This window comes from Frieseomelitta varia, unplaced genomic scaffold (assembly GCF_011392965.1).
Source record: "Frieseomelitta varia isolate USP_RPSP 00005682 unplaced genomic scaffold, Fvar_1.2 scaffold_787, whole genome shotgun sequence".
NCBI lineage: Eukaryota > Metazoa > Arthropoda > Insecta > Hymenoptera > Apidae > Frieseomelitta > Frieseomelitta varia.
Window position 1 is genome coordinate 744,103 of NW_025110575.1, and position 22,318 is coordinate 766,420.

Below are 22,318 nucleotides of genomic sequence, written 5' to 3' on the forward strand. Positions count from 1 at the left end.
AGGAGGGCTGGACTTCACGAGTAAGTTGCAAAGAGCTTGAAATAAAATTGAGAGGGAAACTAGATAGGATCATCGTAGTTTCAACTCTCGTCTGTCGAATCGCATGACTACGCGAGGAAAATGCACGCAACGTGGTAAATTTACAGCATGATAAACGATCGAACAAATAGTATAATAAATGGAAAGGTCTGTTCTTCAAACACTTGAATTACAATTGACCATTTGTCAATATTATGAATTTTGCAAGAACCGAGTGACTTTTTATTTATTTCGTTTCGTACGAAACTTGAAAGCTGTAGGTCAAATTGAAAACTTGGGTAGAAAAATTGAACAAACGTGACCTTATTCGTAGTTCAATAACATGACATCGCTCGTATTAATTACTCGTTCCGAAATCTCCCAAAGGGTAATATTCCTTTTCTATCCGGTAAATCAACCGTATTGAAAATCGGCGAAAAAGTTTTATGAAATATTGGAATACACGTTCTAGAGAAATTCGCGTTCGTACGAGAAAAAAAAAAAGGACCGTATCGAAATATGCTGTTCATTTCGGTTCAGCTTCACGTGATTCCTTTAATTCGAAATTTATAGACACGTATCTCCATCCGAAACCTGTACTACCTTCTGTTCGTATTCTCTTTTACAGGCCATATCCATTGGCCCACTTCCAAAACGCGAGTCTATCACCTCGTAAATTATTTTGACGCGTCCCGGGAATTAAACGTAACGCAAAAGTATTACACTCGATATCGGGGAGCCGCACTTGCGCATCTCGTGGGAGTGAGATTCGTCCGCGTTTGTTTCACGTGTATCGATCGAGTGTATCGATCCAGAAGAGACGATCGTCCTTTATTCATCCTTGACGTGGCACGAGAGCAATACTTATCCTAGCGCGATGAAATTTTGGAGAAAGAAAAAAAGAAAGAAAAATGATTGATATTAGTTGATGTAATAGATAGCGAACAAATTATGTAATTGAACTGCGATTGTTTTAATAATATGTAGAATAACAATTGCGAAGCTATCAATAAGTCAAAAGGTTCGCACTCTAGTGGATAGAGTAGATTAAATCGAAAATTTAGGCTTAGAATTTTTAATATTGAATTCATAATTGCAATGACTTTTAACAAAAATTTTATAATCATTCCTTAGCAGGTACCTATTCCTATCTATAATTTTAAAATTATATGTTCACCTTTTCGAAGAATTTTTAGATTACAAAATTTCCCCAAAAAATTGTAAAATCGAAAAAACTATCGGTTACTTAAATCCAACAATTCCAATTTTATTAATTCTTGTTGTGATATTAATTTATAAAAAAAAGTATTCGGACAGTTATCTCCTAACCTGTACAGACTCAACCAGAAAATTCATAGTTTCAATTTTCCACCGATACAGTAATGAAATTTTATCAGATCGACAAATATCCGAGAGGGAATAAATTCCGGAACCAACGACGTTAAAACATTCCATGAAAAAATTTACAGGGCGATTTTATCGATTCGCTTTTTCCCCCCTTCCGTTTTTAATTCTCTGCGTATATTTCACTGTACATTTTGCTGCGTAAAATCTATTCTACATGACTGTGCGATTAGATCGACGCGACGTGATGAAGCACAGGTCAACTTTGTGAATAAATTCCTTTCAATTCTCCGTTTTCTATTTTTCAATTTAATTCATGTCTCACTATTCAGATGGAAAAGAAGATTTTTTAATGCTTGAGACAATGCTCTGGTCGTTTTTTATATCTTAAAAAATTCAGCTTTGAAGTAAGAACAAAGAAATTCTACTTTCTATGTTCTTCTTTTCTTTTCCTCATGTATCTGAAGATTTCATGTCTACATATTTATCGAGCATTAAAATAAACCCTTACTGAAGTTCCATGTATTTAACAGAAGAAATAAAGTAAATTAAATCTACAATATCTACCCTCGAGCAAGTTTTTCATTGACAATTCCATTAGTTACATCAGGATTGTAAAAATCTTTGTGTCAAATTCACGTTTCTACACAACTGAAACAATGAGACTTGAATAAAATTAAATATATATCAGTATATGTACGTGCATTGTTACGTTGCAAGGGTATAATTACAAAATTATATCACACAATTTTACGGAACTTTTATTCGAACAAGACAAGACTTCCACTCCGGAACTTATTGATGCAGAAACGTTGCAACACTGGCTAAAAATTGGATCCTTTCGGCCGCGCTTATATATCTATCATTTTCGATTCGTGTTTTGATTCCTGGCCAAAACTATCTTAGAACGACTCGTATGTAACTAATTCCAAACAGTGTGTGTCAGTGTATGTTTCTCTCGTAAAAAAAAAAGTTCGCGAAGAACAGATCCAGGTTGCATCAGCCGCGCAACTCTGGCCGTTTGCATAATTAGCTGAGATTTTGTCCAGGTCGTAATGAAGTTCGCGTTCACAGTCGATGAATCTGCAGAGACGCTGTCGCAACCTGCTAAATTATTTTTAATAAAAAACAAACCGGGCCAGCCGAACGATATCCAGAATCCGTTCCTATCCATATTCCTACAAAAAAAAAAAATATCGACCGTAATTTATTTAGCTCGAGACGCGTAACTTTGCTCTTTCCCCCTTGCACACGTGTACTATACTTCGGCTCGTTAATACACCGTCCTAGATGCCCGGTGGATGTTATCCTTTTGAATGAAAATATCGCGAATACGCGCGGATTCGACTGAAAGCGAGCAACTCTTCGTAGCTTTGCCGCTGCCCGATGAAAAAGCTCGACGTGAAGATGCGCGACTAAAAGCCAGCCTGCCAAATCAGTATCGAGCTGGAAGACTCGGATTTCTAGTTTTACACGTCAGATGGAAACGACGTCGCGCGACTGCAGAACGATAACTTTGTGTATTTCGAGATACTCTCTCGAGGCAAAGTAAATATCTCGAGTCTTGTTCAAAGTTTGTCAAGTATGTGCCTGTTCCTCGTGTTCGATGACTTCGAAACACAGTGATTCAACTCTCAATTTTAATTAATCATTTGAAGACTTACGTAAATACGAAATATTTACGTCGTTTCATTCTAAATATTTCCAATTGCCAGTTGCCCGTGTTAAATTAAACGTAAACGTCAATTATCAAGCTGAGACTGAGAGATTCCTGCTTAAAGATTTTTCGCAAAGAACGCGTATACTTTCACTCTCAGCTTAGGCTGGTTTTTTCATTCCAGAAGAAACTTTCCGGAGAAGCCTTTCGATTTTTAATACTTTTAGTCGTCGAGAAAAATTTAAAAAGAGTCCACTGATGCTCTCGCGGGATCTCTTTTTATGCTGCGCGACGATTCTCGAGGCTCTCGAGGAAGGACTTCCGTTCAAACGGTCTGACGGTGCTTCGATTTCACGCTTCAGGGGAACACACCACCGCTTGTTTCTATTTGTCGCGGCTCTTATCGTTTTTATGTATGAGCAAATATTGGACGGGTAGCACTACCCCTAAACATATCAGCCGTAATGGTATTGCTGTCGAGATTAATTCCTAAATTTCGGATCAGGCTGCATGCACGCTCGACACATCCCTTTTATTGAAATACTTGTTTCGAGGTTTTATTGGTCGCTCGGGAGTAATAACAAAATTGGCAATTCTACAGCTTGTAGAAAAAAAAAAAAAAAAACAAATCACCGACAGACCGTGGATGTCTGCGTAGTTTCATACTTTTAGAAATATAAAGAACATAGATAATGAGATGACATACTGTTTTGTAAGAAATATTTAAACCTTGGACCGCAAGTCATTCGTGGATCGATATTCGGCAACTTTCATTAAAATTAAGAACTCGCGAACTGTGCGGCAGGTCAATCTATTATGAAATTCAATTCAATAAGTTCCACGTCTTTGAAACGCAAATGTATTAGTAATAGTATCCGCTAAAAATCGCGTCTGAAACTTTCCAATCCCCTTAACGCACCGTCAATCAACAATTCTCCACTAAATTACAAAGTTTGAGAGCTATGCCGAACAAATACATACAACAGATAAAATTCATGCCTTCGGAATAATTACACGCGCGTGGCTACCTTAAGTGAAATACTAAAAAAGGGAAAAAAGAAATCTAAAAATCTTAATCCCAAAAAGAGCTGATGTTCCTATTATCTTCCCGGAAACTTCCACGGAAATCCCCGAACCTCGAAAGACCGCTGTTAGGATGCGGAGGTCGATTACGAGAACGATCGGACGAGCGGAAAGGAAGAAACGGAAGTAGACGAAACAGACGGGGGAAAAAAGAAACAGAAAACGAAAAAGAAAAAGAAAAGGGTGGAAGAGGCTAATACGGATAACCCAAGGACAATTGGCCGGCATCGCAAAATGCGCTTTATTCCGCGACACTTGGCGCCCCGCTTCTGCAAGATGTAAATTCAACGACTTTTAAGAACGTTGCTTCGCCGGCTATTACAATATATCTCCCGGCTGTATTCCAGGATACCTCCTCCTCCTTCCCTAACGTAATACGCTTCCCCGTGCAACCGACCAACCAGCTTCACAGTCCACTGGCTCGGACGGGGTAGTTTCTTAATTTCATTTTCGCTGTCGGCTACCAGGAGAGGCGTAGACCTCAACCGAGTCCGTCTGTCCCTCACATTTCGAATTTCTGCTTGGCTTTTTGCATTCACGGCGGATCCGTGAGTTCGTCCGGCGTACAATTCAACGCGAACGTCGCGCGGATTTCGAGCGGACACGAGAGATACTGTCGCTCGCTCGCTTTAGCCTTTTAACGCTAACGATTTTTCAAGCCACCGAAAGTGCTCGAGTAAGAAGGGCGCACCAGCCAGCGCACAGAGAGCAGATACGCGAGGGCTGAAGCGAGCGTCTCACCGGTTGGCTATCTTTTAAATTGTGCGACGCGATAGTTTCGAGCCGAGGAACACTTCCGCGCCCTTTGGAACGAGGCAAAGCGACGAGGATCGTTAAGTGGCGGCTCCAGTTAATTTCCGTGCGACGTTACGCCAGCCGGAAATAAAATTTTCTTTGTACGAGCACCGAGCTTTCTTTTTCTTTGTATATGCCTTTGTATATACGTGTAATAAAGATGCAACTACATCCAGTGACGACATTGAAAATTGTCGATATTTTAAATTGATATAACTTTGTAAGAAAAAGAATCATGCATAATAATCCTGTTGATCTCATTTCGAAGCGGTCGAAAATTTGCTTTTCTTCTTTCGATGATTTTACGTCAGTTTCGAGGATATTATCTTCGAAAATTTAAAACGTTCAAACGTGCATAGAAACGTTAAAAAATTGTTTCCATGACTAAATCCACTATGATCTTGAAGACTCAAGTTTCTTCTTTGCAACAAGCCCTTAAAACTCGCTGTACAATTCTTTTTCATCATTCTGTTAAACTTGGAACATTAGGATTTCTTGAATTTTCATCGTTCGACCCTGATATTTGATGTTTAATAAAATGGTGAAAAATATCGCACAACAAGTTTTAAGGAATCGTGGCATAGAGAAAACTTTAATTTTCAAAATAACGGTGAACCCAGTTACGGAAACAATTTTCTCACATTTTTATACACGCTTGAATTTTTGGGAAAAAAGGTACCCTTGGTTTTCCGCATGCTGTACGATATAAAGTCATTTTCGACAAAAACGAGCTCATGGCTATTACAATAGAAGTTTCACACTTTCAAGCGAGACCAAGTTATATACAATGTTACATCTGTTGAAATTGTCGACAACTGTTCATTGTCATTGGCAGAGTTATGTTTTTTTCTCGAGTTTTCTTAGACTTTCGATGGGGCTACCTGAACTTGGACATAGCACCACGAGGAATTGTGTGTTGCCTGTGGTAGGCCGTACTCACAGATGGTAAAATTAGCCGCTCGGGAATTGTCCTGAAGGATACGTAAGCGGAATTCCTATGGCTGAACATGTGTTTCTAACACGGAACTGAACGACACATGTGAAAACACTTTGCCGACGCGAGGAAGATTTTGAATGGGCAAGGAAAGAATAGTAAACGACCGAAGGATTTGGAAATTTCTAACGGTTCAGGGAGAAAGAATGTTCTTCGCGTGCATACGGTCACGCAGGTAACACGAAAATAACTTCTAAACTAAAAGAATTTATGTAGAATTATGTTCATCGAAATCTTGGGAATTTCTCTTAACAAATTCAGCAATGATTTAATGTACGTACAATACAAAGCTTAGGGAAATTCCAGCAGAATCAAATTTTTCGTTGAGGATAGAAAGATAGTAATGAACTTATTATTCTTTCTTCCTCGTACCTCAGAACTTCAAGTTTAAATGATGTTGCGAGAAACTCGAGAAACACGAACAAGTATTCTGTGCCATTAAAAAGTTAAGAGCATAATTAAACGCTCTTTTTTTTCCCCTCGTTTTACCAGAAACTTCAATCCCCATTCTTCGTCTAACCTCTTAATACAAATCCAGCTATGGATATTTCAACGACTGCGCGGAAATCCGTTCGAGAGTTCGAGAGCTCACGGTCGGTACTTTCCGCCGAGAATTAAACAGAAAATAGAGCGTTAACGTGTAATCGAACGAAGGTAAAACATTGCGGATTCATATATCGTGCGTCTATCGAATCACTAATAGCAGTTAATTGTCGAAACGGCCCCGCAACTGGGTACTTTTAATTTCCATCGGAAACTTTCGGCCATTACGGCGAGCAGGATTCTGAACTTTAGCTGCTTGCAATAAATCTGATTAATCGGATATCGGCCACCGTGGAAATAATCATCGAGCAAATGAGAGTATAGCCACGCGTTAATATCGCATTCGTCGTCGAAATCGGCTTGAGAAATGCGAGGAACGAGGAGTTGAGATGGTAAACGATGTAAATACAGATTTCCAATAGAGTGTGGGAAACGTATCACCAACGTTCATTTCGTTATTTTGTTCATTTATCGATTGAACGTTGTTCAATTTCAGCATACTCCATCTTTACAGATTTGGAGAAAAAATTGAACATATAATAGACATTGTACGAAGTAACAACATTCATTTATGTATTGTGTTTTGAACTTTCTTAATTGCAGCTTAACTGGCGATTGGTTTAAAAAGTTTGAGTAAATTATTCTGTCTCTCAATTCTAGCCTCGTTAAGAAATGCTTGAACACTTACGTAGTTAATCATTTCAGCCTTTCAAATTTAAATGTACTGCCTCTTGAAGATTTGAAGAAAACTCATTTGTACGTAAACTACAGAATCGAAATTATGATTATTGCAAAGTACGCGGCACACGTTTCAAACTATTCAGGAATTTTTCTAGAAAAAAAAAAAAAAAAAACAAGAAGAAGAAGATGAAGCAAAATATGAAATTCTAACATATTTTTAAAACATAAAGGACGAGTAGGTGATTTAAGGTTAATTTAAACCTGTACATCATCAGTCGTAGAAACGCAGAAGAAAATTTAATAAACGTGGCAGATACTCGACTCGAAGGTCGACTCATTGTCTGAAAACTGGTGCGTTAGAGAAACGCGACTGTCAGGAAGAAAAAGCAGCAACAAGGCGACCGTTTCTTTCGCTGCTTTCCTTCGGAAAAAATTGCCGAAGGACGCTAAGAGAGAAATAAGAAAAATAATGCGACGTAACAAAAAGAAAAAAGAAACAAATAATAGGAACAAGGTCGACGACAAGATGTTCAAGAAGAAGAAAACTCGGAGAAAACCGCAGACCGGCGTGTTTAAATAATGATTTGACGAATGTGGGAGAAGCAAAATGAGTGTGTCGAGGATAAATCGTAGAAAGTTGAAAGAGAAAAGTTAAGGAGACAAAGTATGAGGAACGAGTGGTCGGTATAAATGAAAGTAAAAGAAAACTAGGGGCTATATCAGTAATGAAAAAGAAATTTCCACTAAAAAGTACATTCTATGAATTCCTAAGAAACTGTGTTCAAGAAATAAACTTTAAAGTACCTATTTGTTGAACGATGAATGCACGATTAACGCGAAATAACAGAAATGAGACTGTTTTAATCTTGTGTTTCGATATAGACCGCAAAAACCTAAACTTTTCAATTAAGTTATATAATCGAAGTTCGAAGATTCAGGTATAACACTTCCAATCGAAGTGCCTTTTTATATTTTCAGTCAAATGAAACGTACGAACGTGCGTTCTTATCATCGAACACGCAAACGAAGAATGAGCTCCGTTTAATTTCGCCACGGAAATTATTTAGTACGGATCCGTCACAAAGCTGGTTAAATTAAATCGCAATCAAGTAGGATTCGCGCGTGGCAGTTCGCGACAGTGTCATTAACGGGTTATTACGATCATTTCAGTTACAACATTGCAGTAATCGATCATGGGAGAACGATTGAAAATTGACAATTAATAATCAGCCCCGGGGACACACGGTGCACACGCTTCATTCCCGAAGTTATCTACGCACATATTACGAAGCCTCTCGTCTCATCAATCGTAACCAATAAATGCAACGGGGCCCATCAACGTGTGATTCTGTGTTCGGATAATTTCACGTCCATTAACCAGGCCGGCGAATCGGACGAACCGAAACAACACACTCCCCCGAAATCCGCTGTTTTCCCGATGTAAACACTATCCATCTGCGATTCGGCTAATTTATGCAATTATCCTTTGGACGCCATTGATATTCTTGTCGTTAGGTTATATCGGATAACGCTGCTGCGTCCGCCGAGTGTAACAAGCGCCGCGTACGTGCACACAAGGAATTCGTTAATTGACCAAACGCGTGTAACGTTCGATCGTATCTGTGTATTAGATAAATTCTGCTATTTAAATCGTCACATACACTGTCGCTCGAAATTTTTGGAGCGTCCTGTAGAATCTGTACAGAACATTGTAATTATTGGTTATTCGATCTGATTGACTCGACTTGATGAAAATTTCAGTACTGTCAAAGGATGATATTACACGAATAGAATATTTATTTATTAGAAGGGTATTTATTTTATGAAACTTTAATGCTTTAATGCTTTAATGCTCCGAACTTTTGTGCGTGAATGTATTCTGAAAAAATATATTGAACCACTGGGGAAGTAACGTCGAGTTTTTATGGTATTTTACGGTTACTATGGATTGGTATGATTAAAGAAAAATAGAATACAAATGGGGATTTGTTTTATATTCTGGATATTGTAACAAAAACTTCATTGTAAATATTTCATACGGATATTATTTTTCATATATTTCATGCAATTCTAATAAGACCTTCGGAATGATAAAAAAGAAATCGAGAAAAATAATAGTAATCATACGAGTGATTAAACAGAACAATAACGCCGAGGTTGTAATTTAATTTAGTATGCATAAAACCGACATTGTTTGCCCCACCAATGCCTCAGATTTTATATGAAATAAATATTCTGGCAAAATAACAATGAAATGCATTGAAAAGACCGTACACCAATTCCGCGAAACTCGAAAAATTGTTGGAGAAATTGTAATCGAAAAATTCCGCGCGATGTGCAGCTTTTTGCGTTCAATTACGCGAAATTAAATGCATCACCTAATATACAAATTTGTTTGAAAGTGTTTGTATTCCACAACTTTTAGAGATTCAAACTAAAGAATAAAAAAAAAAAAAAAAAAGGAATGATAAGTCACGGTAGACATGTAAATCTGGCTTTGCAAATCTACGAAAAATTACAAACTAATATTATTATCATGGCTCCACTACTAAAAAGCCGTAAATTCGCTCATAAATCGACAAATCCTCATGTACGAGAAATTTGGAATCCGAACTCCTCCTCTCTCGTTTAATATTTTCACCGTAAAGTTCTTTTACCGTCCTCGCAGAATATTTCCATTTTCTACGACACGTACGAAGGATCCCATAAATCGCTCCATTCTTTCAGACCAACGGCCAAAGACCCTATAAACGCAGTTTCACGAGTGCTCAAGAAGGGAATTTCGCGAGCGATAGCGCGAGGAAACAAAGACCAGAGGCGTTTTCAGTTGCCAATGCGATACGACGGGAATTTGAAAGGTAAAGCGTGCTTTCAGGCGTTAGATTCAAGTATCAACCACGGCCGATTATACTTTCGGATATGGGCTCAATACGATGGCACACGAGGAGGAAATTTACACGCGAGCAAATACGAAGATTGGTCGACCCTTGAAATCCCAACGAAAGACGAGCGGGCTGAACAATAGGTAAATGCACTTACGCGAGGTAATGCACAGAACGCTAAATCCATAGCAAGGTACGCGACTCGCCGAATCGGGCAGTCGTGAAACAGCCGGCAGAGTGAAGTGGAAATGGGAAAGCTTGAAAACGAGCTACTCTCTGCCCCTTCGGTAACTTCTCTCCTCCGAAAAAGAACACGCAAGGCAAACGATCACCTCGATGGACGAGAACTTCGTAACGTTCAGCGTTGAGAATACGTTCCACTCGTTCTTGCTACTTCCTCTTTAAACCTATTTCCCTGTCGATGCTTACTACCGGTAATGAGCATTAAAAGAATCGGGTCAAAAGATTATCTGTAGAAAAGAGGTCGTGGATTTTTATTTACATCTCAATGCATATTCGAACCGTGTAATTCATTTCTGTGATTATTTGTGAAAGACTCTGACGCTGGAAGAGAAGAATTCGCCGATTTTTATTTAATTTTTAATTTAGATTTAATTTCAATCTTTAACGTCTTCTTGCGTTGCTCGGAAATTATAATCGAATGATACAATTTAAAGATTAAGAATTCTTTCGTATTCTTCATGTAATGTTTACATGAAGAATTATAAATCCTTTTTTCCCAAGAATTTCGTCAAACGCGGCAAATTGTTTCGAATCTGACTAATTTTATGGGAAAACGTATCAACTTCACAGGCTAGCAAAAGCAAAACAGCTAGCAAAAATATTTGCGATGTGTACGACCCGATATTTTCAGTCAGACTGTTGCAAAAACATTGAAAGAAAAACAACGGCAGAGATCAGGAATTTCGTTCGATCTTTAACAGAGCGATACGGAAAACTACATTTGTCCTATGTAAGACACTGTATCGGCTCGCGAGAGGAAAAAATCATTTCGAAAAAAAATCATTGCGAAAAATCGCAACCTGGAAATTGCGCGGTTTCCCTCCGATGTGGGCAAATTGTGGACGCATAGGTATTGTTTCGTCACAAAGCGTGCATAGAAGCGCGTATTTCCGCGATGCATGACCTCATTTTTAATAATTAAACAAACAGCACGCAGGGAAAACACGGCGACAGAACGGACACGTACGTAATGCGATTGCGAGAAATAATTTTATGACGCGCTGCGAAATTCGGTCGCGATTAAATTTTCCCACGGAATGGCCGCGAGAATTACGAAGCGAAAGTGCCAGGGAAATAACTTGCGGGACGTATAATGATCAGAAAAAGATATGTGTTTTCGTCCCAACAGCGGGAACATTTCACTGATTAAAAAAAAAAAAACTAACTCGTAATTTTTAAAAATTTCGTAAGTGGAAACTGTTCCATGTTATCGCAAAAATTTATCTATTGTAAAATATCGAAGCCGCGATCAATCTCAACGAGATGGTCAGCATTCTCTAGTCAATTGCAGACTAACAACCTAACAGAAGCTAACTCCGCGACAGTGAAAGAAAATACATCTCGCTCCTGTGCATCGAGTTCGTTTCTACTCTGCTGTTTCAACTTTCCTCCCCGTTTATTCTCTCATTTTTATTTTTCTGTCCTCCTTTTTTGCATTTCAACCCCATTTCTACCGCGTTGCAGCCGCGCGAGACTCCAGAGTCGTCCACCAGCGTCACGATTTATGGAGACGGCGGTAATTTTTCAAACTACCAAATAGCCCGGCCATGCTAGCCAATCGCGATTCCCGTGACTGCAATCACGCCGATTATAAGAATTTACGAGCACGATTCAACGAACTGGCCATCGACGAGGCACTGTCCGAAGGGCGCGAAAAGCCTCCTCGCGAGATTCTTCGTTTGTTCGTTTCGGTTTCATAGTTTCTCTCATTCGCGAAATGTCCGATGGATTTACGAGGGTAATTACGCGTTTCTTTCCTTCTCTGACCTACTCGCGCCACCCTCTCTCTTTCTCTCTTTGCGAACCGAGTGGCCAACCACTTTTCTACGAAGGGTTCTCCCTCTTATTTTCATTATTCTTATTCCGTTCCCATTCGCTGCTGCTGGCGTCTTCTCGACGAGTTTGCCCGAGTTTTTCGTTCGACTCTGTTGGATCGCGCATCGAGCTTCCACCCGTCCAGCCCCGATGGTATCCGTATTGCTCGCAAGTAGCACGGGTCGATGCCGGTTCGCTAGAATCGGACGCGAACTTCGAGTTCCAGCTGCTTCTGTTTCTCGTCAATGGAGCTGTTCATCTTCCACAATGGTGGACAGAGCATACGATACTTCAAACGAATTATTTTCCCTCCAAAACTGAACAAAGATCGAATACAGAGCGAATCGAGTATGTATTTGTTTTTTTTTTTTTTTCCTTCTTTTATGTGAATAACCGATCGATTTATTCGACGTAGGAAAATTCGTAATTACTCTCGTAACAATCGAGACACGCAATCGTTTCATAGCGAAAAATGGATGTTTCATTTACAATATCAGAAAGCTGTATTAACTCGTATATGATATTCACAAGTCGTGCAATATTCATGATTTAATACTATTTAATAAATAGCAATTCCTACAGTACGAGGTACTTTGCATAATCACTTCTAGGAATCCTCGTGGACTCCCGTTTCGCGGATCGTTATCCATTATTCATTGATCTGGTATAGTTACCGTTTAACCGTCTGACCCGGAGAAATCAGAAAAAACTTTAATTATAAGCGGTTGATACGCTAACTCCCACTTCCATCTACCTTTCGAGAGCTATAAACAGTACGGATAGTCAGATAAATCTCATCTAACTACGGCTACGAGCGAGAATTCTTCGCCTTTCATTTTGCATTACTATGTAACGTGATTCGACTGTGATCTAGCTACGAACACGTGTACATAACGTTTACTCAACTACTATGCGTCAGCGTTGTATTAAGCAAACATTGTCAAAGTATAGCGTTTGACAAGCAACAACTAAGAAGTGGAACATAACGATACTTTATTTCGTTTGTTTGAATATGAAATGGGAAATTAAGCATCATTTGTACTCCCACTCAAAATTTTGGAGCACTGTTCTAGGTACATTCTTCTTCAGTGAGAGGTAAAAATATTATAATTATGATATTCATATAATTTTATATATAATTAGTTGCAGTTATTATAAATTTTTGAGCGAGAACGTGTCTAAGAATTTTGTTAGTTACAACACAAGTGAGAGATAGGAATTGTACAACTATAGGAACAAATTTTCTTATTGAAATTTTGCACAGAGAGAAAATGAAAAGATCTGTTCACGAACGAATGTTTCACAATGAAAAGTGTAAGATAAAAGTAGAACTAAAATGAAATTGTAAGCATAAATGAAGCCGATGGAAGAGAAACGGAGAAATATAAAATTGATCCAGCTAGCAAGTTGCTTCGCAAATGTCACAGTACAATATTACATCGCTCTTGCGCGTATTTAACGCTTATTTAAGAAACTTGCAAACTGTCACGTCGGGATACAATGAAATAAATGTAAGGGACATTGTGTAATAAACTACAATCTCCGCGAAATAGGATCGCTTTTAAGTTAGCAGAACTATCATAAAACACGTTGTTTCTACGAATGCCTTCGGGCTCGATTCGGAATGAATCTCCGCTATTTCGAGAAATTCTAGTGACACCCTCGCTACTCTGCATTCTCGTTACTGACTGAAAATTTTCGAAAATCCGTCAGAGGAAATTGCAGCGCAAAATTTGCACGAAATAATGCAAAGCACAAAATGTAAACTAATTTATATTCAAATGCTGATTCTGTATTTGGAGTGTCATTACGTTAAGGTGGCAAACACAGTTTGTCTAACGCAGCAAATTTAATATGCAAGAAAACACTAGTATCACTGACGTACATAGTGCCAGCATTATAATTTTAACTTCATTAAGCAATTATACTAATTATTGCAAACTGTGCGCTTAGATCTCTACCCGACGGAGACGCAAAAATTAAACGCGAACTTTTACTAGGGAAAAACACAGTACTGAATTTTTGTACTGGCTTTTTCCTAATGATTATTACAAGTTAGAAATAATCGAAAAGGAGATGGATAAAATAATGATGAAAGAAATATTTAAAAATTTTGAACACGACATAGGCTCGATTGACTCCAAAAAAAAAAAAATTTGCAGAAATTTCGTATTTAATTAAAGAATTTTTAATTGACAATCCTCTGTTTATGTCGAAATGAATAAATAAATGATAAAATGAATCTTAACATTACAAAGAGTCTACATTATTACTCGTAATATAGACTTTATCCACTATCTCAGAAAATATCTATTTATTCGATAATAGCAATTCACTTCTGTATTTTACTAATTGAAATTCAGAAATTTCAAAATTAATTTAATATCATAGTAATACGATTTACGGCAATAACGTATAAATATTAATTTTGTAATTTGCCGTGACGCAATGTGGAATTACTTGATTAATTTCAGTGTTTATCTCATCACATATTTCTACTTGATAAATGTACGTATTCAGTCACAGTGCTGAAAATAAATGATTTACATAAACATTTGTCTCGACAAAGGAAAAATTTACGATTACACCAGTTTGTATCATTCTAAACAGAAAACACAACTAAGAATGATTATTTATGGAAATTACGTGTATTTGCAATCTATTTGCCGATATTCTTCAAACATCGTTTCGCTACGTGAAAATTACTTGAAAAATAAGAAAAATAAGAAAATTTGTTTGATGACTTTTAATTTCCAATACTTTTCTCGTCAATGCAGCACTTGCTTTCCATGTGTTTACAGAATCTCATGAAAAAGAAATCCCCTGCCTACGATGTCACTCACGATATTCCTACGAACATCCATAAAAAATGCGTAGGATTGAACGCAGGTAGTTGGACCAGATTACTAAATCAAGAAACGAGAATCGAAATGTTGAGATACCGTTCCATCATGTGAACAAGAAAGTTTAAGTTTGAAAACTAAAATTAGAAATGTGTGAAGCAAGATATTTCTTCTGAAGAAACCTAGTAGCTAGATTTTTCTTTACTTACAAGGGAAAAGCATTCTTATAAAATAAGATGAAGAAAATTGCGACATACTGATGTAATAGCACAATAATAAAATATAAAAATATAATATACAATAATGAAATGAAATAAGACTTTTGGAAGATTTTCAAAGTAATAAATAATACTAAAAAAATTTTTAGATACGAATAATGTTGAATTACATGGTATAACAGACGTTTAACGAAAGCAATATCTCGTTTTACTAACGTAAGACAAATCTCTAGCGTTTAAACTCAATATACGTCAACAATATCATTCCAAACTTAAACGCCGTAAATTGGATGTTAGCTACCTTCGACGAATGAAAGCCAAAAGCTCCTATTATATCGTTAACAATTAAACCACTGATCAGCAGAACTCATCTTTCAAAGCCACGAATCTCTACCAATCTCTACGAATTGCACAATTAGTAAATCATAAACCTGGAAATATTAGAGAATACTAGACAAAATAAATATAAAACAAAATATTATTTATCGTTATTGGAAAATTTGTAGTACTAATTTTGACTACATCTATTCGCTTCATACTTTACTTCTTCGTATAACTAAACGAAATATTTTATTATTTCCAAACGGGTGACCAAAGTATTTGAGTTTCTCACGTATATTACATTCACGTGTGTAACTTCGTACGTGTCTCAAAAAACTTTAGCTGGTTTCGTGTTACTGTATTTTACGGACAACTTTTTGTCAAAGGTAACAAAAACCAAGAGAAATCAACTCACCGAAGTAATCCGCCGGTACGACCAGCTGACCCAGCAAAACAATCGTCAGCATGATAACACGAGTCACCTGGCCTCAAGGCAGCACTAATTATCGTTTTGACATTCAGTGCACACCGCGTCACACGGCTCTCAGTCGACGCGACACAACACCCAAAACATCACACGTCGTTTTCTCACCGACGACAAAGACGAATCAAACGCAGCTGATTTTGTACACTTTCGAAGGGAGAAAAGCATAAACGCGTAAACACGAAGTGTAAGTCACGCCCCGAATGTTGATCGCGAATTCCACGAATTTAAGCCGACAACCTTGAGCATCGAGCCGGTCCGTCTCACTGTAGCACGCATATTAAGCAAAGTCGACGAAATTCTCGGCACGTAGATCGTATGGCACGGGTAATATCGGTTAATATACGTAATTTCAATCGCGACGCGACAACGAACCGTCGTTTATAACGGCCGTTACTCTCACTGACTATTCGAGATGTCGATTAATACGCAACGCGCGAGTATCGATGTTCGATAGATCGGAGTGCTGCAGTCTCTACAAAGGATCCGTTCACATAACCTCCTACCACTGGTCACGTGGTCTCGAGAGCCAACTTCGCTTCACTGACACACGTCCATCGAGAAAATGCTATCCATCGCCACTCAAACGCATGCTGTCAGTTGTGCGTAAAAACGAAGTGGATTCGTACGATGGAGAAACGTCTTTCTTTTCGTTGCACACGATCATCGACGACGGTCGAATCGTGGCGAAAAATATATCTGACAACGAAGGTCGAACTGCCGCGATCACACTTGTGCACTGTGACACCGGTTGATAGAATAGAACGTCACCTCTCCATCGGTTCTCACTGAAGAATCGTCGACGACGGCATCGCGCTAACGTATCCGCGATCGACGTGCGAATCGTCGATATTTCGATACGGAGTCGGAAGGACTGCAAACGAAAAACGAAGAACACCGCGTGCATTCGGTTCGACGTTCGGCGCGCGACTGACTGCTGGGACGATTTCAAACTGGGCGAAGCATGACGTCAGAGTCTACGCATCCGCGCGCGCTCCGCCAGCCAATCAGCGCTCGGCTGCCGTTTCGACGATCCGCGTTCGCCTCGGAATTGCTGTGTTCTTCGACAAAGATGATCATGACCTCGTAAATCTTGACTGCTGGCTGACGATTGGGTAAGAGTAACTGCATTTGCCTTAACACTTAACCCTTTCGCTTGTTTGTAACTTGTTTGTAATTATTTGCAGTCGGAAAGAGTTACGCGTTTTATACGCGCGCGCGTGTGTGTGTGTGCATGAAAATGAAGAATTAAGAACGTAATTAACAAGCGAAATAAGACGAAAAATGTCACTACATTTGGTATATTTGCACGTAAGTAACATTAATTCTACATTTAATTCAGTTCAATTATGTTTAATATACAATTACGTATGTATGTATTGCAATGTAAATTTGGTATGTTAAGTGAGGTTAGAATAGCAAACGTTTGTAGATTGTATTTTCACTTTTTATGTTGAACTATTCATATATAAACATTCATTTAAAAACAAGACAAATTGTTGAGGCATAAAATGTAGAAAGAACTGTAATAAAAATTTTTACTTATCTTTTATTTCTGAAATAGATAAAAGATATTATGATACTCTGAAAAACGTATGAATCTTCTATCAGATTTGACAATATCTCCTAACAAATGATGCCTTTACTTTCCAGGCAATTTACTTAGAAAATATAGCCACATGTAATGAAAGATACAATATTTTATTGCACATTTTTATTTATTATTGTCTCATCAATAAAAATTGTTAATGTTATTTTAGTGACCATGTAAAGTTTCATAATGCTACAAGGATATAGATGGTTACATAAATCCTTGGATGTATAGTGATCTATGACCGCCGATGCACCATCTGTCACCCCGGAATTATAATTTACATAATACGGTCTTCGACAGACGCTATTTCTTGCAAAGAATTTTTGATCGTGAAATTCAAAGTAAAATATCGAGAAAGAAATTTGCTGGATTTATGGTTCTATGTTACTCGTACTTTGAAACAATTTCTAATTCGTCTTTCAATCAATAAATCTCCCAATGTCAAATATTTAGAACTTCAAGAACAGCGACGTTCCCAGGAACAAAGCTATTTCAAAACATCGATATTAATAGAGCAACGTAAACTAGATAATTTCGTGATTTAAGTAGGACAAAAATGTTCTTTTTTCGAATAGCTGCTATTAACACGATCCTCTCGAAATAGAATTTCCGGGAACGAATTTCATGAGCCGGTAAAATGTAATAACGCTGTCAGGAAATAGAAAGTTCGCTCAAATCTTTGGACACCGTCAGTTTCAGCGCTTCATAATCACATTTTTGGTATATTTGTCAGTTAAAATGTCAGCAATAATCAGAAATGTAACAGAATTATCTTCAAATATTCCAATATACTTGATGTTTTTGTGTCACATCACGTTTCTCTCATTTTCGGTCATTTCATTAGTTTCAAATTCAGTTCATTCTTCCTTTATTCAACTCTGTAAAACTAATTCTTAGTTACACTGTAGATATAAAAATCAGATTAGAGATGTAGAAAATAATAACTAATTCATTGGAAATTGAAAGATACAGAAATACGTGATATTTAGTAAGAAAGATATCTCTGCTCAAGTTTTATCATTTAGTTATCTTCATAAAAGTTTGAATTTGCATAAATATCTGCAATTTAGCAAAAACTATTCTATTTATTGATCGGAAAAATATCGTGAAATTAAAATGACTTTTGTTCTTTATATATATTGTATTTCTTCATTATTCGTTTCTTTGTATAATAAATTGAAGAACTCCATAAATTGTATTGCGAAACGTAAAATTCAGAGATTAGAGAATGTAAAGCAAGAATCGCTGACCAAAGAAATAAAACGAAATATAGTGTTTTCCTACAATGCTGTTTTGTATCATGGGATTTCTACAAGCTTCTGAACTCTACGTAGTATATACATGATCGTAACTCCTTACGAGGTTTAACATCGTAAAGCTTAACGCCACCACGGGACTTGGTATTTGCACAGATACGATTGCTTGAAACACGTTGGCAGGATGGAGGAACTCATAAAATTTTCGACCACAGTGTCAATCTTCATAGTTGCGGTATATCCTCCGAAAATCGATAAATGCTTGAGCTCCCCTATTGATTTTCAAATTGGCCGTGTCAATGAAATTGGATTCGAAACATTTATGTGGCAATCCTTTCGTTCATCTAGAAGTATATTTTCATTTAATTAGTCTTTCTTCTATATCTGATTCTCCGAAGAAAATGTCAAGCATCAGTAATTTAGATTAAATGGAAAGTCATTGAATTTAATTGAATTATTTTTATTGAATTTCCTTTCCGTAGCAATTTTTGAAAAACAGATAATTGATAATCGAGTCAAGAATACCTCGATCGTAGCGTAGTATACGTTACCCTGTTTTTCGTTAAAACGTGAGCAGCACCGGAACTGAAGTAATTTCCTTATAAGTGGAAAACACGAAGCAAATGAGTATTGGAAAACGTGATCTACGGTGCAGTATTCATTTCTCCATGCCTGAACCCTGTTTACCGCAAATTGCATTTTGATAGTTTAACGCTTTTCTCCCGTATGTGACGGACGGAAACGAGATTTCGAGTCTAATATACATGCGGATCACATCATGTCGAGCAGTCGGTTGCGTCTGCGCAATAAACGGAAGTGGGTGGGTAGACTTTGTCTTGGGTCATGGTTTCAAAAGGGTGAAAGACCAATGTCCTCGTATGTATCTTCGGTCCTTGGTATCGTACGTTCCATTTCTAAATTTCTAATAAAAAAAGAAACAAAAATTAAAATTAAAATCGAAAGGAAGCACGAAGTGTCCTTTCCTTTCTAACTAAAATTCTAAAGTTTCAATATCTTACAGATATTTATTAATTATTTTCGATTATATTTAGTTAAATTAACATGAAGCATATACTGTGACATTAATCACAAATTGTACAATGATATAATACTATTCTACGTATAATGTTTCAAAAATATTTTAATGTTATTACATTAGGGGGAAGTTAATGGTCTGATAGAACTAGCAAGCAAGCACTATAAATCTGGTTTTATAAATTTCTGTTGAGACGATATGTTAGTAGATAAATATATGGTTTATAACGGGGTACAACTAAATATAAAGGTCTAAGCGAAACGAAATTAGAAGCAAAGATTAGGTATACTTATATTCATATTACCCTGACAGAATACCATGCAAAACATTTTAGAGGGTTATCATTTTACTAACCTGCGTGACATTCATTAAGATGGTTTGATATCCTAGCAGCCATCTATGAAATTTACGAAACATTTATTATTAAGTGTTTTACAAAAGATCGTCTCTGAATTCTCTCACGTTCTTCTTTAGTCATGATTAATTACAGTTTGATGTAGTTTCAGTTATGTACTATACATAGGATGCATTGATAAAAAGTTTGTAAATAACCAAACCATTTGCAAACAAAGGATCGTATGAAAGAGGGAGCAAAAATTATAAATGTAAAAGATAAACTATACGATGAAGATTCGGAACAGTGATTTATTATAGTCTTTAACCAGAATTTTTTTTATTTAATATTAAAATCACCTTACCTGGGTACCTGCTGACTTCTCGAATGATAGTGAGCTATCAAGCTTCATACAGGAACCGACATTTTTTTCCTATATCTAAGTAGGGAGGCCATGTGCGTCGATATTTGAGCACCCTCCATAAGAAGCATCCAAAAATATACGAAGAGCCATCTGCTCGTGTAATTTTATTTATCTGGCGAGCCAAAACTGTGTATTGCAGTAAAGAAACAAAATCCTTGCGCCGCGACGCGCATAAACTGTATTTTATTTATAGAAAAACCGTGCATCCAAACTCGATTACTTCAAATGTTGTGTGCCGCGTGCTTCAGTTGCCTGGAAAATTTTTGGTTCAGTTCACACTTCTTTCATTTTCTACGAAGAGTTCTAGAAAATGGAAATATACAGAATATACATGAAACAATACAATCATTTTTCGACAGAGAGAAAATTGAAAGCATCTTTCAATATTTTATGGTAAATAAAAAGCGCGTTTATGGTACATACAGCTAAGCAATACTTTTTTTCGTCTTATTTTCTTAGTTTTTAATTACAATTTATTTTATATTTAATATAAAACACGTCAGATTAGCAAATATGCCAAGATTTATGTAGGATATTTACTGCTCTCGTAATGAAATTACCACTTTAGTTACAGAAAGGCTACTATGGTATACGTATACTACTTGCCCTTTACATTGAACTACAAGCTGAGCTCGTAAAGTGCATCCGTCGCATTTGAAGTTTGTTTTAGCTTTCCTAATTTATTATCGTTTTGACGCACGTATTTGCTGAAATAAGAATACGTAAAAGAACGAATAAATCGTTTGTCGTAATTACTCTTAAATTAAAATCTTAAATTCGAATCGAAATTATTTTTTTTTGTTACATACACAGCACGTTTCAAGAGACATTTCAGTATTTTATAACTCTTTGGATCATGATTTTTGTCTCAAATTTACCCAATACTTTCTCCACTGCGATTTAAAATACTGTCGTCCACAATGGCTGTACATTTTTCAATTTCAAATAATGAGTCCTCGTTCGCAGTTTTCCATGGGGGCGTTCGAACTGAATTTACTCAAGTCGGAGTGTCTCCTTTAACGTTTCTCTATTTTCGCGAGATTTTCCTTCTTCTTTATCATGAGAACATCAGGTCGAAGTCTTTCGCTGTAGGTGTGAGCGTGGGCGTATATGTACGGTTTATATCTTGTACCAGGTGAGGCAGTAAACTCACGAAATACGGTCTCTTTTACTAAAGTGCGACCTAGTTTATTCATTTTAAGTAAAACTTCCTCGCATTTATACACGTTAATCTCTAAATCATTTATCCATAGTATCCTCGTATTATATACTGATATCAAAGATATCAAAGATATCGTATTTACTGATATCTTTTTTTTTTTTTATTAAAATTAAACAATGCCGTTATTTCATATACATATCGAGTTAAAAGTTCGTTGTCAACGAAAACGGATAGCGTTTCTCGACGAGTCACACTTTCCGGGAGAAATTGGATTGGACAAAAAACGGCCGATTCGATGGAAAATTAAATATTCAGCTTTCCAATACATTAACGAAGCAATCTGCACACGACATGCGTGTTATAACAGATTAAATATGTACTATCTACGGATAAATATTGATTTAACATGGGGATATTTCGCACCGGAGGGAAAACCGTTCGCTGATGCCAAAAACGTTGTAAAACGAGATACAGATATTTCAAGGCTCTCGATTCTCGATGGGAAAGCTCGTTTACGTCAAAAATTTCTTCTCTTGACGTCATCGGCAATTTACAAAGGGCTTTTCGACATTTCTACCCATATTTAAACAC

At 37.1% G+C, this 22,318-nt stretch overlaps 1 protein-coding gene and 2 long non-coding RNA genes across 8 annotated transcripts in view; 1 reads left to right on the forward strand and 2 right to left on the reverse strand.

Moving 5' to 3' along the window:
* The window catches only part of LOC122535915 (protein eva-1), a 332,052-nt gene extending 315,214 nt beyond the window's left edge, over positions 1 to 16,838 (reverse strand). For 4 of the 5 annotated variants that reach the window (XM_043667831.1, XM_043667833.1, XM_043667834.1 and 1 more), the window contains exon 1: positions 15,853 to 16,273. The gene's annotated coding sequence lies outside the window, so the exon portion shown is untranslated. Of the gene's footprint in view, positions 1 to 15,852 lie in introns of all 5 variants that reach the window. The other variant, XM_043667835.1, reaches the window with a different exon arrangement.
* On the forward strand, positions 16,833 to 17,199 carry LOC122535917. Its single transcript, XR_006308296.1, has 2 exons — positions 16,833 to 17,036; positions 17,109 to 17,199. It is a non-coding gene; the product is annotated as an uncharacterized LOC122535917 (long non-coding RNA).
* Positions 17,200 to 17,628: 429 nt separating this feature from the next.
* LOC122535916 lies at positions 17,629 to 20,866 on the reverse strand. 2 transcript variants are annotated; one of them, XR_006308294.1, is made up of 5 exons: positions 20,506 to 20,866; positions 20,162 to 20,204; positions 19,323 to 19,685; positions 18,875 to 19,115; positions 17,629 to 18,417 (listed from the first exon to the last, which is right to left on the reverse strand). It is a non-coding gene; the product is annotated as an uncharacterized LOC122535916 (long non-coding RNA). The 2 variants fall into 2 exon arrangements; XR_006308293.1 differs by lacking the exon at positions 17,629 to 18,417 and having other exon boundaries at positions 18,694 to 19,115.
* Between the last annotated feature and the right edge of the window lie 1,452 nt (positions 20,867 to 22,318).